Here is a 16023-nt window from a genome sequence, read left to right as displayed (position 1 = left end):
GGAGACCGCTCGCCACGGTCGCTCCAAGTCCACTCCGGTGGCCCGCTCCGGCGGAGACCGCTCGCCCCGGTCGCTCCAAGTCCACTCCGGTGGCCCGCTCCGGCGGAGACCGCTCGCCACGGTCGACAAAAGCCGGGTCCGGGAAGTAGTGCTACCCCCTGAGCGATCCGAAGTCCGTGTAGTCGCTTAGCTTGGTTCCGTACCCTAAGCCTACACCTTCGTCGCCCTGTGGAGAGCACTCTAGTACCTAAACCAGGCAACAAGCATACCGGCCTCAGGGGTCCGGGATGCCCACTCTCTCCAAGAGCACACCAACGCAATCAAGTTGCGTAGGAACACATCACGGTGGTGGCCCCACCCGCGGGTTCGTACCTCTCCCGAGGTGGGCCCGGGGGCCACTGTCGGTACCCCAGGACTGGGGTACCCCCTCTTGCTGTGACTAGGCGAGAGCCTTAGTAGTCATCCTTGACTACAACCAAACAGCCGGACCCCTGCAGTCCGAGGTCCTGTCCTCCCGACAAAGGTCCGAACCTGTTCCACGGCCGGGGAAGGTCTGGGAACGCCACGTGTCCCAGGAAAAACAGGCGCTCAAGCGCAAGCAGCCGGGGCTCCGGACCTCCCAAGGAATCCAGACCCCCGCGGGGTCCCGGACCCCGCGTAGGGTCCTGGATAGCAACCGGACCCCTCTCAAAGGGAAAGTTTGGACGCCCCGCCTCAGGGTGGTCCGGGGCCGACACGTGTATGAGGCCCTTGGTCTCATATTGAGGTCCACCTACCTTCGCATTCATTGCAGTGGGTGGACATCCACTTTGATATAGTGGAAGCCGAGGCGTTTGACTGACCAGGGGGCACTATTGATCGCGTATTACCAAGGCAGTGGAGCCGATGGCGCCGCCCATGCCGCGTCTGCCAGTCTGCCGTAACAGTCGGATACGACGGCTCGGCTTCACCCATTATGACGCTACATAATAGCCTCAGCAGGCCACGCCGCAAGCTACGCTACTCCAACGGGCACCTAGCTGACGGAACAAGAGAAGACCCCTGTGTCAGAAGAGCAGCAGTACGCATATCGAAGGAAAGATTCGCTACCACTGTAGCCACAGTCACGTTGGGCCCACCTGTCGGGGCATCAACGTTCTATGTATCCGCCCCCCCCTTTGATCTATAAAAGGGGAGAGCGCCGTTAGAAAACCTCAGGCTGGGCAAGAGCCAAGGCCAGCAGAGGATAGGTTCATTCACACAACCAAGACAATACATCTCCCAGTGGACGTAGGGTATTACGCTCCGGCGGCCCGAACCACTCTAAATCGAGTGTTCTTGAGTCCTTGTCTCAGCGAAGATCCAGCCCCATCGCCTAGTACTTCCCCGAGTACTCCCTCACTGGGAATAGGCGGGTGCGCTCCGCCACCCGGCTGTGGGTACCCCTAAAAATCCCCACAACAATGCTTCGCTCAGAAATGTGGTAGAGCGGTCATTTGGAGTTTTAAAGAACAAGTGGAGGATACTGTTTGACATCCCGAATTATCATCAAACAAAGCAAAGCAAAATAATTGTTGCATGCATGGCACTACATAATTTCATTAGAGATAATGATGTTCATGATCCAGACTTCAGTATGGCCGTGTTTAGTTCCCTTGCAACATTTTTTTCAAAAGAATCTTACTAATTTAAAGTACTAAATGAAGTCTATTTATAAATTTTTTTGCACAGATGGGTTGTAAATCGCGAGACGAATCTAATGATGCTAATTAATCCATGATTAATCAATAATTAGCGGATGGCTACTGTAGCATCACTGTTGCAAATCATGAATTAAGTAGGCTCATTAAATTCGTCTCGCGATTTACAACACATCCATGCAAAAAGTTTTGTAAATAGACTTCATTTAGTACTCCATACATGTGTCGAAACATTTGATGTGATGTTTTTTTTTGTGTTTACGGGGTTTACGGGGTCGGATCTAAACATGGCCTATGTGTGATCGTGAAGACATTTACAATCCAGTTGTCCTACCACATAATGGACATGTACGACAATGCAATATTTTAACATCAACAACAATGGGTACATGGAGCAACTGAGGGATTGATGGCCTTTGGTTTGTTCCTTAGGACTTGAATGTATTCAGTATTTGTGTAACTGTAGTATCACGTACTTTGTAATAATCAAGACTATCCTGTGGAACTACTTTGTAATATATAATCATCACTATCCTGTGGAACGGAATTGGAAATCCCTAAGGGCTAGTTTGGAAGCCCGTAATCCCGCCGGGAACCCGGCCTTTTCCCTGGGCTGGAAGCCCACGTGGAAATCGGCCACGAGCCAAATCATCTCGCCATTTGGAAGCCCACGGAAAGGGTATATCTGACCCTATCCACCAATTTTCCACGGGGCAACCCTCCCGACCTCCGGAGGCCGGGCGTCGCTTCCCCGTCGCTCGCACGCGTCGCGAGGAAAAGCGGCGCCTCCCTCCGCCTCCGCCGTCGCCGCCACCCCTCTACCACCAGGCGCCGCCGCCCCTCCGCGTCCGGGCGCCGCCCCCCTCTGCCCTCCCATCGCTTGCTCTACCTCCGCCGCCCCTCCGCCGCTCGTCTCCCCGTCGGCTGCAACGCCACCACCCCCTCGGAGAACTCGATCTACAGTAGCGCCTCCTCCAGCTCGGCCGGCTCCACATCATATTCTTCTTAGGCACATGTGAGTCCCCACCCCCCATCCTGATTGAGTTCCTGTAGATCCTGTCCTTGCTGATCTCCAAGATCCAATTCTTGTAGTTCTTGTAGCAGCCGCATGCGGAACTGAGCATTCATACTATAGCTTGCTCTGGATAGAGATAGAGTTCATAGGTCAGAGGCTAGTGAAGTCACATATAGTTGCTAGATCAGTGGCAATCACTGATTGATCTGTTCTTGGTCATAAGGAAATAGCACGCATTGACTGGATCCATCTCCAAATTGTTTCATATATACAAGCAGTTGTTCTAGGTAACCTATGTGTAAAAGAAATCAAAATTCTATATGGCTATCCTGCCTGAAATCCTGGTGCAACAATACTGATAGACCTATCCTGCCTGAATGTCTGAAGATGATGTATGCTAAACAATAAACATTATTCATTGTAGCTTGAGAACTGAGATCATGTTGTGAGGATCCTGCTGAATTTTTCTGTGATATCTCTGCAGAGATTCCTACTGTGCTGCCCTGGTCAACCCGACTAAACATTGCAGTAGACGCCGCGAAGGGTTTAGCATTCCTCGACGCAGACAAGACGGTGATCGGTGAGAGTAGGTTAATTTTCGCAATTTCCCGTGTCAGTTTGATAAGCTATGAGCTACTTTAGTGTACAGTTTTAGTTATGTGAGGGTTTCCTATTTCATCATGGCCAACAATCTGCCATTTTTTGCCTAGTTGTTCTTTTTCTTAGGACCATAAAACTTACTGTCTGACACTATGTGATTGTCCTGTAGATTTAAATTCTGCCATTTATCACTGAATTTGACAAGAATGTAAATATCGAACAAATCATGCTATATTGTTTTAATTTTGAAATAATTCACTGTATCAAAAGCAAGACATAATAGAATAATAAATACTCCGCGTAATATTTGCTAGACCTAAAACAGTTAGCACTATTTTACTAATAAATAATATTATATATATACTTGAAAATGATGGCAGACCTTGCTTTGGCCATGGTGGCGGCAGTGCTTTTGGTGCTGGGGCCTGGGGCATGTTCCATGGAGTGATAATTCAGTTAGCCAGCACATTGATTTGATGGTATGGTGCTACAGAATCAGCCCTTGCTCTATTTAATTTAGTCTCTCTGTGGCTAAGTTCTGATAGTTATCCTCCATGAGTTCTGATAATGATTGTTGATCCCTTGTCGAGCAATTATCCTATATCCAATCATTTTTCCAACCAGCTCGCTGAAATGAGAGGTTTCAAGTTTCTTGTCACTGATGGGGAATCCTAGATACTTCATTGGGAATTTACCAAGCCTGCAGTTCAGCATGTTGGCAATTTGTTGCCTCTCAGGTATATTATTCTTTCTATTTTTCTTTTTGATCCGTCATGAGCATATGCAACTACTAACCTTGTGCTAGTTATCAAATCTAGCCTTTTTTTTTTGCTTCATGTCCTGCAGCAACTACTAGTAGAGCAACTACTATTTTTCTATACGATGCATTTGATCCAGAGCTAATTTTGTTTCCTTGTAGAGCGCAATGCATAGATTAATCCTTTTGATCTAATTTATATAGTATGTAGTTATGTACTGATTGCCTTTGCCATATCTCCTTTACTACGATATGCCTGTAGCGCCATAGTTTACTACTGTATGCTTGTCTCACCTTTACTACTGGTACACCTTACTTTCCTATGGTAATGGGCTTATCAAATTTGTACTGATCCTTGCTTCATGTCATGCAGCAGATACATCAAATTTTTACCTTTCCTGTGGTAATGGGGGTGTGAAGAAACAAAATGTCAAGTACTTCACGAACTGATCACAACGTAGAATGCTCATATTTTGCTAGATTTTGGATGTAAAGATGGAGAATTATGATTGTCTGATTTCATAATAAAATATCTATTTGTTGAAGAGACATTTTTTTAATCTTTCATGATCTTGTGATGATGCTGGTATCGGCCATTATATATGAGATATTGTCTTATTCATATTTTCTATTTTTTTTCTCTTGATTTTCCTGAATTTTTGAGATATTTCATTATTTTCTGAATTCCCCTTTTTCTAGTTTCCAAATGGAAACAGAGAAGCAAACCCCCAGAAGGGAAGGATCCCAGGGAAAGGAACATATGGCAAAATCCCCCTCGGGGGGTTGCTCTCCCTGGGTTCCCCTAACCTTGCTCCCGAACTAGACCTAAGTATTGCAATGGTAACTGCCCTAGCATGCATGTCATGTAAAATGAGGGTCGACGATCGGAACCACAGCCGAAGCGTAGAAATTGATTTTTATTTTTGACCGAAGTCAGATGGAGAAACCTCCATCCTATGTTTTTGTTTTTTTAATTATGCAGACTTTAATTCGCTTGCACGGGGAGTCGAACCTAAGTCTGCTAGGTGCTAGCGTAGAAATTAATTTGATCATCAATTTTTGTTCCACGGTTGCAATCAAACCCAGCACGATACATTGACAACTTACAGTAAATTAAAATTTTGAAATAAAAAACTTTTCAATGGTGAACACAGCTACTATCATTAATTTTTGGTCTTTTAAGGAGCAATGATCGTTCCTTTTCTTTTCTGTCGGTGGGCTTCGAATTAACCAGAGCGACAGGTTCCGGCCGCTCGCCACTTCGCTTTTCAAAAAAAAAAAAAAGGCCGCGGGGCTCGAAACTGCGCGGCCGGGTACGGAACGGGAGACTTTGACCACCGAACTAACTGAGACTTTCGGTTTGAGTGGAAGAAACAATCTATTTATCTCATAAGCAAGGGCACCCTGTTAGTGAGTTACACAGGCGGGCGACATGTACATGCCCGCCCGTGTAGTTGGTGCGCCCTATAAGTCCGTTAGAGCTCAAATTTTGCCCAAGTCCCTGGTGCTGCAATTCTTCCGGACACCGTCAGGCTGCTGTCGAAAATTTCCGCCGCCGCCGTGTGCGCGCCGGACCTCCGCCGCTCTCCCCTTCGACAAGTCGCCACTCCGGCTACGCGGACTCGACCCGGACGGCCCCTCGCGCGGTGGAACCTCCGGCCGGTAGGTCCTCGGCGCGGCGGCTCGTCCCCATCGATAACCAGTTGGTCCTCCAGCTGCGCGTCCCGACCTCGGCCGTCCCCTCGTGGTGGTGGTCCTTTGACGACCTGCTACTCCGCATCCGGGTCGCCGCCCCGCCGCCGACCGTCCTCTGGGCCTACACAGCCACCTTGTCGGCGTCGTCGGCGTCCGGGCCTGCCTTCTGCGCCGCCTGAACCCACTGGATGACCGGAAGCCCTCCGCACGGAAAGGTATTACTGGATGACCGGAAGCCCTCCGCACGGAAAGGTACTACTTGGCAAACTGCATTGTGTACATTATATAGTTGGGGTTTGTCGTGGTGTGCAAACCCACAGCCGGGTGGCGTAGTGCACCCGCATAAACCCAGAGGGTGAGTACTCGGGGGTAGCTAGGATTAGCCCAATCTAGATGCAAGAACACGATGAACACAGCAGGTTTAGAGTGGTTCGGGCCGCCGGAGCATAATACCTTACGTTCACTGTGAATTGTATTGCTTGTGCTCTCAAGAGGTTGAGAACGGGATTGTTCGGAGTAAATCTGAGCTTGTGTTGTGAAAGTGTCCCCAGAGTCTCCAGCCAGTCCAGAGAGTCTCTAGCCAGTCCAGAGAGACTTTTGTGTGCAGCGAGCGCCTCCCTTTTATATCTCAAGGGAGGCGCGTACATGGTCGTTGAGTCCCCGATAGGTGGGTCCAACGATGTTGTATAATATAGCATACTGTACAGACATTATGGCGTTGCAGGCGACATAGATCTTATTCCTGGATTTCCTTGCTTTGCCCATGTGAATCTTCCGTCCGGCATAGCCATGCCCTGTCTTGTCGAAACGGCGCCAGGGCGTAGCTTGCGGCGTAGTTTGCCGTAGCCTGCCGCGTAGCCAAACGGCCGTGTAGCTTGCGACGTAGGTGATATGATGAAAAGATGCTGTGCCATCGTATCTATTTAATGCGGCAGACGGGCTCTGCGCGGATGCGGCGCATGCGGCTGCACTGTGTACCTCGGTAATATGCGGTCTACAGTGAGGCCTGACAAAAGCTGTCCCGCGTGCCGCAGCGGCAGAGCACGCCTCAACCACCCGCATTGAATGCGGTGGGTGGGCGAGTCTTCCAGCGGAAGACGCGCCCGCGCCTGCGCCTGCGGGACACGTGGCGCCCCCGGACCCCGCCCCGGCGTGGGAGGTCCAGGCGGACGCGGGAGGTCCCGGACCCCTATGGGGGGTCCGAGGCTTCGGCTGTTGGCGCGGAGCTTCCCCTCCTCAGGGACACGTGGCGTCACCGGACCCGTTCCCAGAGCGGGGAACGGATCCGGGGCCGTTGGCCCAGTGAGGCAAGAGCCGGACCCCTGGGGCCCGGCTGCTCCGCCCCTTAGGGCGTAGTTATGGATGACTACGCGAGTTCTGCTTTGCTGCAGTTGGAGTGGGTATCCCTGGTACAGGGTACCGACAGTGGCCCCCGGGCCCACCTCGGGAAAGGCCACGAACCCGCAGGTGGGGCCACTACTGTGATATGGCTCTGCATAACTTGAAGCCTCTAGCGTTAGACTGTGCGTGCTGCAGGAGTCTTGTCCGGCTTTGACCGTCCATCGGGTTCCCTACTGGCCCACCACGACGCAATGGCTCACTGACTCAAGGCCCCCACGCACAGTGGTGCGCCTAGTCACACGTACGTCGCTCGACACAATTGCCGCCGGGGTAAATGGAATTCTTTTCCGCCAGCGCGGTTCCCGAAAGGTCTGACTGAAAGCATCTAGGCCCCTAATTCGAGTTTTGGTAATTAATGACAACGGTTTGTGGATTAACGATTTCATTTGAGATGATGAGTATAGGTTGATCCACGGATGAAAGAGAGTTGGTTGTGAACGTATGGAGTTTTGGAGATGATGAGCAAAGCTCGGGCTCAAGGCAAAGGTATAAAATAGGGCTTTTGCATTTTACCGGTCACAAGGCGTTTAGTGGATGAAAAGTGACCGGATTTGTTGGATAGATAGCCGTACTATCAAGAGGGGTTGTATACTCATGCTTGACGGGTCTTTAATGCCAATTTGCTCAAAATGTCTAGTTGCATGCATGAGGGCTAACAGCGTTTTGAAAAGTTTCGAAAAAGACTAAGTTTGAGAGCTGACTGAGTAACAGCGGACAGTCTGCACCAGAGGGGCGGACAGTCCGCGCCCATTCCAGAGAGCTTGCAGAGACTCTGGTGGGCTGGCGGACAGTCCGGCCCAGGTGGGCGGACGGTCCGCCACTATATTTCAAACTTGTACCAGAGAGGTTGTTTCTCTGGTTTGGGCTTCAAAGTTGAACGGCGGACAGTCCGCCCATGGGGCACGGACGGTCCACCGGCTACTCTCAGATTTGTACCAGAGAGGTTGTTTCTCTGGTTTGGGCTGATAAGTTAACCGCGGACGGTCCGCTCCTGAGGCGCGGACGGTCCGCAGGCTAATCTCAAAGTTGTTCCAGAGACGATGTTAGTCTCTGGTGGTGTGGAAATCTTAACTGCGGAATCCGCCCCTGGGGCACGGACGGTCCGCCAGGGCTTAACGGCTAGTTCTGACACGCATTAAATGCACTCTGACTCACTGGTTTATAACGGCGGACAGTCCGGTTTTTGAACCGCGGACGGTCCGCGATTTCGCAGAAAAGAGTGTAACGGCTAGTTTTTGGAGGGATGTCTATATATACCCATTGCCCGGCCTTTGGAGGGCCCTCTTGGCCATTTGGACAGCATTCTTGACATCTTAGAGCTAAGGCATCCCTCTCTCACACACACTTGCTTAGAGATTGCATTCTTGAGAGTGTGAGAGCTTCCTAGTGCATTGCATCAAGAGTTTGAGCTTTGTGGCATTAGGGATACTTCAAGCAAGCGTCATCAACTTGTTACTCTTGGGAGTTGCTGCTCCCTAGACGGCTTGGAGAAGTGGATTTCGTGGAGCTCCTCCAAGGAGATTGTTGAGGAGCCCCGATTTCGGTTGTGAGAGGTCTTGTGCTCACCTCACCGGAGTGGTGAAGAGCAACTCTAGTGGAATCGAGGTGTGGAGCGGTTCCTTGATTCAAGCCAGCTCAAGATCAAGAGGTTCTTGATAGAGGAGTGGTTGATTCTTGGAATCCACCTCAACGTGGATTAGGGGTGACCGGCAAGTCATCGACACCACGGGATAAACTCTTGTGTCAAGCTTGGTTACTTCTCTTGCTCACTTTAATTCTTGTTTTACTTTGAGCAATTTACTTTACTAGAGCTTGTTTTGCTTTTTGTCACCCTAGGTTGCAAACCCATCTAGAGATAGAAATAGCTTGACATAGGGCTTTCCTTTGTCACTAATTAAATTTCTCTAGTGTTGTTGGCTTTAGATTTTAAACCGCCTATTCACCCCCCTCTAGTCGGTGTTCTTGATCCTACAAGTGGTATCAGAGCTAAGTACTCTATTAATTGCGGATTTAACCATCTTGGAGTAGAACAATGACTAGTGATCATGGAATTCATGGTGGGAAGCCACCGTTCTTTGATGGAAACAATTATGATTATTGGAAGACTAGGATGTCGGCTCATCTCAAAGCCATGAGTAGAAAGCTATGGAGAGTAGTAAATGATGGATATGTCATTTTGGACCCAAAGAGTTTGACACCCCTAGATGAGGAAAATGAGACACTAAATGATCAAGGGGTTAATGTGCTCTTTAGTGCTCTTGATGTGAATGAATTTAATAGAGTCAAGAGCCTCACAAATGCAAATGACATATGGAAGAAGCTCATGGAAATTCATGAGGGCACATCAACTGTGAAGGAGGCCAAGTTATATTTGCTTAAAGGGAATTTTAGTGAATTCCCCATGAAGAAGGATGAGACTATAGCCGAGATGTTCAACCGGCTAAATGACATTGTGAATGACCTCAAGGGACTTGGATTTGAGGTACCGGATGAGGATTTCAACCACAAGTTTCTTAGATGTCTTCCGGAAAGATATGACACAATTGTGACCTTACTTATAAGATCAAATGTGAAGACCGCAACTCCCACACAAATATTGGGAGAAATTCTCACCCATGACATGTTCAAGAAATCTCAAGATGAAGCTCATGGTGGAGAAATTGATATGAAAAAGAAAAGTGTGGCATTCAAAGCTCAAGATAGCAAAAATGAAGAAGAAAGTGGATGCCAAGAAGAAGAATCGGATGAGGAGATGGCTCTCTTTGTCAAAAGATTCAATAGAATGATGAGCAAGAAGAACTTTGGCAAGAGAGGTCAATCATCAAGAAAAAATCCTTTTGTGGACAAGACTTGCTTCAATTGTGGTGAAGTAGGTCATATCATTGTCAATTGTCCAAACAAGAAAAAGGACAAGAAAAATGATGAAAAGAAGAAGAAGAAGTTCATCAAGAAGAAGAAGAATGGCCAAGCTTATTTTGTTGAATGGGATTCCGATGCAAGCTCCGATGATGATGATGATGATGATGATGATGATGATGACAAGCCATCCAAGGGAGTTGCCGGGATCGCCATCAAGGAGGCTCCATCACTCTTCTCTACACCACATTGTCTTATGGCAAAGGGTGGTGCAAAGATACAACAAGATGGTGAACTTGATGAACTTTCATATGATGATCTTGTTGAAATGCTTAATGATGCCGATGAATTCATGACTAAGGAAAAGGCTAAGTTGAAGGACTTGAAGTTGAAGTTTACTTCTCTTCAAGATTCCTATGAGGAGCTAAAGACTTCTCATGAGAATCTCAAAGAAACTCATGAGAAGCTTGAGGAAGCTCACAATACCTTGCTTGATCATAAAAGAAAAGCAACTTTGAGCATTGGTGTTAGTTGTGATTTAATTGATGATAAATCTTGTGGCTCTAGCTCTACTAGTTCTTTTAGTACCAAAATTGATAACCCTTCTTGCAATGAATCTCTCATTATGGAAAATGATTTGTTAAAGAAAGAGGTTACTTGCTTGACTAATGATTTGAGAAAATGCTATGATAGTAGAGCAAAGTTTAATCATTGTTGGGCAAGCCAAAAGTTCACCTTGAACAAGCAAGGGTTTGGATATATTCCTAAGAAAGGGAAGAAGGCTTTTGTGCAAACCAAAACTACTTTTGTGAAGAGTAGTGGCAAGCCATATTGTGAAAAATGCAAGAAGGTTGGTTATGTTGAGAAGAATTGCACCAACAAAAAAGTCATATCCTTTGATTCAAGTTACATGCTTATGAAAAATTCAAATGGCAATGTTAGTGCAAAATTTGTTGGGATACCTATAAATGGTGCTAAAAAGAATGCCATTTGGGTGCCAAAAGTCTTGGTCACTAATGTGGTCACTAACGTTCAAGGACCCAAGAAAGTTTCGGTACCTAAAAGAGTTACTTCCTCTTTGTAGGTGAATTACAAGTCCGGAGAAAGACATTGGGTGCTTGATAGTGGATGCACTCAACACATGACCGGAGATCCAATGATGTTTTTCTCTCTAGATGAGAATGTGGGTGGTTATAGTGACATCATCTTTAGTGACAATAGCCGGGGCAAAGTCAAAGGAGTTGGTACAATTCCTATCTCAAGCGATCATTCTCTCTCAAAAGTATTGTTGGTTGATTCTCTTAAGTTTAATCTCTTAGCGGTCACTCAACTTTGTGATTTTGGATATAAGTGTAGTTTCACTAAAGATGATGTTGTAGTGACTAGCTTGGATGGAAAAGATCACATCTTTACGGGATTTAGACATGAGGATGTATATCTTGTGGATTTTGCTACTAAAGAGGCAAACTTGTCCACTTGCTTATTCACTCAATCATCCTTGGGTTGGTTATGGCATAGAAGGCTTGGTCATGTTGGCATGAAGCAACTCAACCGACTTTTGAAGCATGATTTAGTAGTTGGCTTGAATAATGTGAAGTTTGATAAAGATAAGCTTTGTAGTGCATGTCAAGCCGGAAAGCAAGTTGCAAATACTCATCCCACTAAGAGTGTCATGTCAACCGAGAGACCATTGGAATTATTGCATATGGATTTATTTGGTCCTACTACATATAGAAGTATTGGTGGAAATTGCTATTGTCTTGTGGTAGTAGATGATTACTCAAGATATACATGGGTTTTCTTTTTTCATAACAAGACCCCATATGAGTTGCTCATTGGATGGAAGCCAAATATATCATATTTTAGAGTGTTTGGTTGCAAATGCTATATTCTCAAGAAGGGAACTCGGTTATCAAAGTTTCAAAGCAAATGTGATGAGGGTTTTCTTCTTGGATATTCATCTAATAGCAAGGCTTATCGGGTCTACTACAAAACTCATGGCATTGTTGAAGAAGCATATGATGTTGAGTTTGATGAAACAAATGGTTCTCATAATGAACAAGAAAATCTTGATGATGTGAGAAGTGATGGTTTGAGAAATGCAATGAAAAATATGTCAATTGGTGATGTTTGACCAAGAGAAGAAGATGAAGATGAAGATGGTCCTTCTATCTCTATTAGAGTTAATCCTTCAACTTCTATCTCAAATGATCAAGCACAACAAATTGTACAAGATCCAAGTAATAATGATTCTCAAGTACAAGATCAAGTTGGTTCATCTAGTGCGCCTTCTTCATCAACTCAAGAACCCATTATTCCTCAAAGGATTCATCATGTTCTTGCAAAGGATCATCCGGTGGATCAAATCATGGGTGATATTAGTAAGGGTGTCCAAACTCGATCTCGCATTGCTTCATTTTGTGAACATTATTCTTTTGTATCTTTTCTTGAACCTAACCGTGTAGATGAAGCATTGAGAGATCCGGATTGGGTGAATGCTATGCATGAAGAATTAAATAATTTCACCCGGAATCAAGTTTGGGATCTAGTTGAGAGGCCCAAGAATTATAATGTTATTGGCACTAAATGGGTCTTTAGAAACAAGCAAAATGAAGATGGAATGGTTGTGAGAAACAAGGCAAGATTGGTAGCTCAAGGCTTCACTCAAGTCGAAGGTTTGGATTTCGGTGAAACCTTCGCTCCCGTTGCTAGATTAGAAGCTATTAGAATTTTGTTAGCTTATGCTTGCTCTCATAACATAAAACTTTTTCAAATGGATGTGAAAAGTGCTTTCTTGAATGGCAAGATTAGTGAACTTGTTTTTGTTGAGCAACCTCCCGGTTTTGAAGATCCAAAGAAGCCAAATCATGTATACAAGCTCTCTAAAGCTCTTTATGGTCTTAAGCAAGCTCCACGAGCTTGGTATGAAAGATTGAGGGACTTTCTTATCTCTAAGGGCTTCAAAATTGGTAAGGTTGATACTACTTTGTTCACTAAAGATATTGGTAAAGATTTTGGTTCACTAAAGTAGGTTGATACTACTTAGTTTTTGTGAGGAATTTGGTGAAATGATGTCTAGGGAATTTGAGATGTCCATGATTGGTGAATTGAGTTTCTTTCTTGGACTTCAAATCAAGCAACTCAAGGAAGGCACCTTTGTGTGTCAATCAAAATATGTGAAGGATATGCAAAACCAATCAAGACTCCTATGGCCACCAATGGGCATCTCGACCTAGATGAGGGAGGTAACCCGGTTGATCAAAAGCTTTATCGTTCTATGATTGGTAGTTTGCTTTATTTGACCGCATCTAGGTCCGACATCATGTTTAGTGTTTGCATGTGTGCACGATTTCAAGCCGCACCTAGAGAATGTCGTTTGACCGCCGTCAAAAGGATCTTGAGATACTTGAAATATTCTCCTAATATTGGCTTATGGTATCCCAAGGGTGCTCATTTTGATTTGGTTGGATTCTCGGACTCGGATTATGCGGGGTGCAAGGTTGATAGGAAAAGCACCTCCGGTGGTTGTCAATTTCTTGGAAGATCTCTTGTTTCTTGGTCATCAAAGAACAAAATTCCGTGGCTCTTTCAACCGCCGAAGCGGAATATATCTCGGCCGGAAGTTGTTGTGCACAATTGTTATGGATGAAGCAAACTCTTCTTGACTATGGTGTGAAATTTGATGAAATTCTCCTGTTGTGTGATAATGAAAGTGCCGTGAAGATTGCCTCTAATCCGGTTCAACATTCAAGAACCAAGCATATTGATATCCGCCATCATTTTTTTAGAGATCATGTGAACAAGGGTGATATCAAGATTGATGGTATTGGCACGGATGATCAATTAGCCGATATATTTACCAAGCCTTTGGATGAATCTCGGTTTTGCAAGCTAAGAAATGAGTTAAACATCATTGACATCTCAAATGTGGCTTGAAAACTAGCACATGTGGCATATGGTTCTTTCATGCACTCTTTCTTTCAATTTTCTGAGTTTTTGAGGTATTTTTGAGCCATTTATGAGTTTTCATGATTCTACTCGATTTATTTTTGAATTCTTGTTGAAACTTGCTCTTATGAGTCTTTTGAAGGTTTTCATGCAAGATTTGAGATTTTTGGATTTTTATATGAGCAATGATCCCAAATTGGAGTTGGAATTGAGAAAATTGGCAGAATTCAGAGTTGTCAGATTTTTGGTAGCGCGGACGGTCCGCGGGCAATAGGCGGACAGTCCGCCGTTCTTGTGACTTGTTCACCAGAGACTCTGCAGAGAAGTTCTTAACCGCAAATTTTTACCGCGGACGGTCCGCCAAAAGACCGCGGACGGTCCGCCTGTGTTGGGCAGAATTCGCCACAGGCAGTTTTCAGTCGGGTGTCAGTGTAAAGATTCACTGGCGGACGGTCCGCCAGGATACCGTGGACAGTCCACGACTGGACAGAAAGGTGGGGTCGGCCAGACTTGACTTATATTGGATGTCCCTCTCACAATCCCCACCAAACCGCACACATCACCAAAAGGCTCTCTCTCTTTCTCTCTCAAGCACGTGGGGGAGACGACAAGGTCAAGCCTTTTTGGAGTGGTTCCCGGACGGTCCGAGAACATCCCCGGACTCTTCTCAAGATTGTGCATCATGTCCTCTCGGTATTTTGATGAATCCCTAACTCTTGTTCTTGGTTTTCTTTATTGGAAAGAGTTAGGGTTAGATGCTCCGATCTATTTTTGGACCATGGACTCTTGAAAATACTTGGGGGATCTTATTCCTAGTGATGAGGAGATGCTTTAGTTATAATTTGGTTGGTGGATTTGAATCGAAACTCAAAATATGGAAGAATCAAAGATGTGGGCGATTTTGTGTTCCTGCGCAGAACAGATGGGTCGCGGACAGTCCGCCTGCTGGACGCGGACGGTCCGCCGTGGTAGTTCATGAACCGCGAACGGTCCGCGTTCAGAAGTGCGGACGGTCCGCTAGTATTAGATTTTTCAGATCAGTGCTGAATTGAATTATATCATTAAGGATTGATCCTATGATTTTAGTAATTGTTCTTATGGTTAAATCTTGATCTCAGGCCACCCCGGAAGATCATCAAGGCCACTGCTACTAAAATCAAGAAGGTAATGACTTCCAAAAGACAAAGAGACAGTGATGACTCGGATGATGTGGACTATGCTCCAAATGTCAGTGAGATGGCTGCTGCATCTTCAGTGGGAGATGTTGGTGATGAGTCTTCAGAGGAAGATACTGAGGGGGTTGATAATGATGTTACAGATTTGATGGGGCTAGATCTACCTAGCCGACAGTGGACTGCAGAAAGCTATGCAAATGCAAGAGCAGTGGATCAGTTCAGCTTGCCTCGTGACACCAACATTCTCTTCTTCAAAACCGAGATACAAAAGGATGTTTACTTTGGTCATCTAGTTAAGATAAATGTATTCAAACATCAGACCATTGACCTAGGCTATATGAGACAACAACAAGTCATGACTGATTAAGTAGATAGATTTCAGCAAATGGGGTTAGCAAATTTTTTGCAGCATAGGTGTGATTGGAATGAAACTGTGATACGCCAGTTCTATGCCACTCTAGAGATCAACATGGTTGAGGAAACATTTAGGTGGACAACTGGCAAAAGAACCTATGGTGCTACATTTGCACAGTTTGCTGAGGCAAACCAATTGGATTATAATCTCATCACTAGTGAGCAAAGTGTGAATGTTGTGTTAGAAAACTCTCTAGATGAGAATGACTACCCCATGTTTTATGAGCCTGCACATCTTGGAATTGCTAGAAGTTTTGGGGGCACTCAGGGTCTGAGGCATCATCCTGCAGTGATCAATAAGATTGCTAGAGTCACATTCATGCCTAAGAGTGGCAACAAGGACAAGATTAGAGGACACTATTGGAATGTGATATCTCATGTCATGAATGGAAATAGGATAAATGTCATTGCTCTTATCATGGATCAGCTTGCAGATTTGAGGCTTAACATGGAGATGAACTTGTATTTTGCTCCATACATTAT

The 16023-nt window shown here is 45.7% G+C and overlaps 1 long non-coding RNA gene across 2 annotated transcripts; it reads left to right on the top strand.

Moving 5' to 3' along the window:
* Positions 1-1944: 1944 nt before the first annotated feature.
* LOC120684389 lies at positions 1945-4616 on the top strand. 2 transcript variants are annotated; one of them, XR_005679273.1, is made up of 5 exons: positions 1945-2694; positions 3179-3274; positions 3675-3773; positions 3919-4031; positions 4425-4616. It is a non-coding gene; the product is annotated as an uncharacterized LOC120684389 (long non-coding RNA). The 2 variants fall into 2 exon arrangements; XR_005679274.1 differs by having other exon boundaries at positions 2082-2694; positions 4428-4616.
* Positions 4617-16023: the final 11407 nt, after the last annotated feature.

The sequence above is a fragment of the Panicum virgatum genome, chromosome 8N, assembly GCF_016808335.1.
Source record: "Panicum virgatum strain AP13 chromosome 8N, P.virgatum_v5, whole genome shotgun sequence".
Taxonomy (NCBI): Eukaryota; Viridiplantae; Streptophyta; class Magnoliopsida; order Poales; family Poaceae; genus Panicum; species Panicum virgatum.
This window is presented reverse-complemented; position numbering and strand designations above follow the sequence as displayed.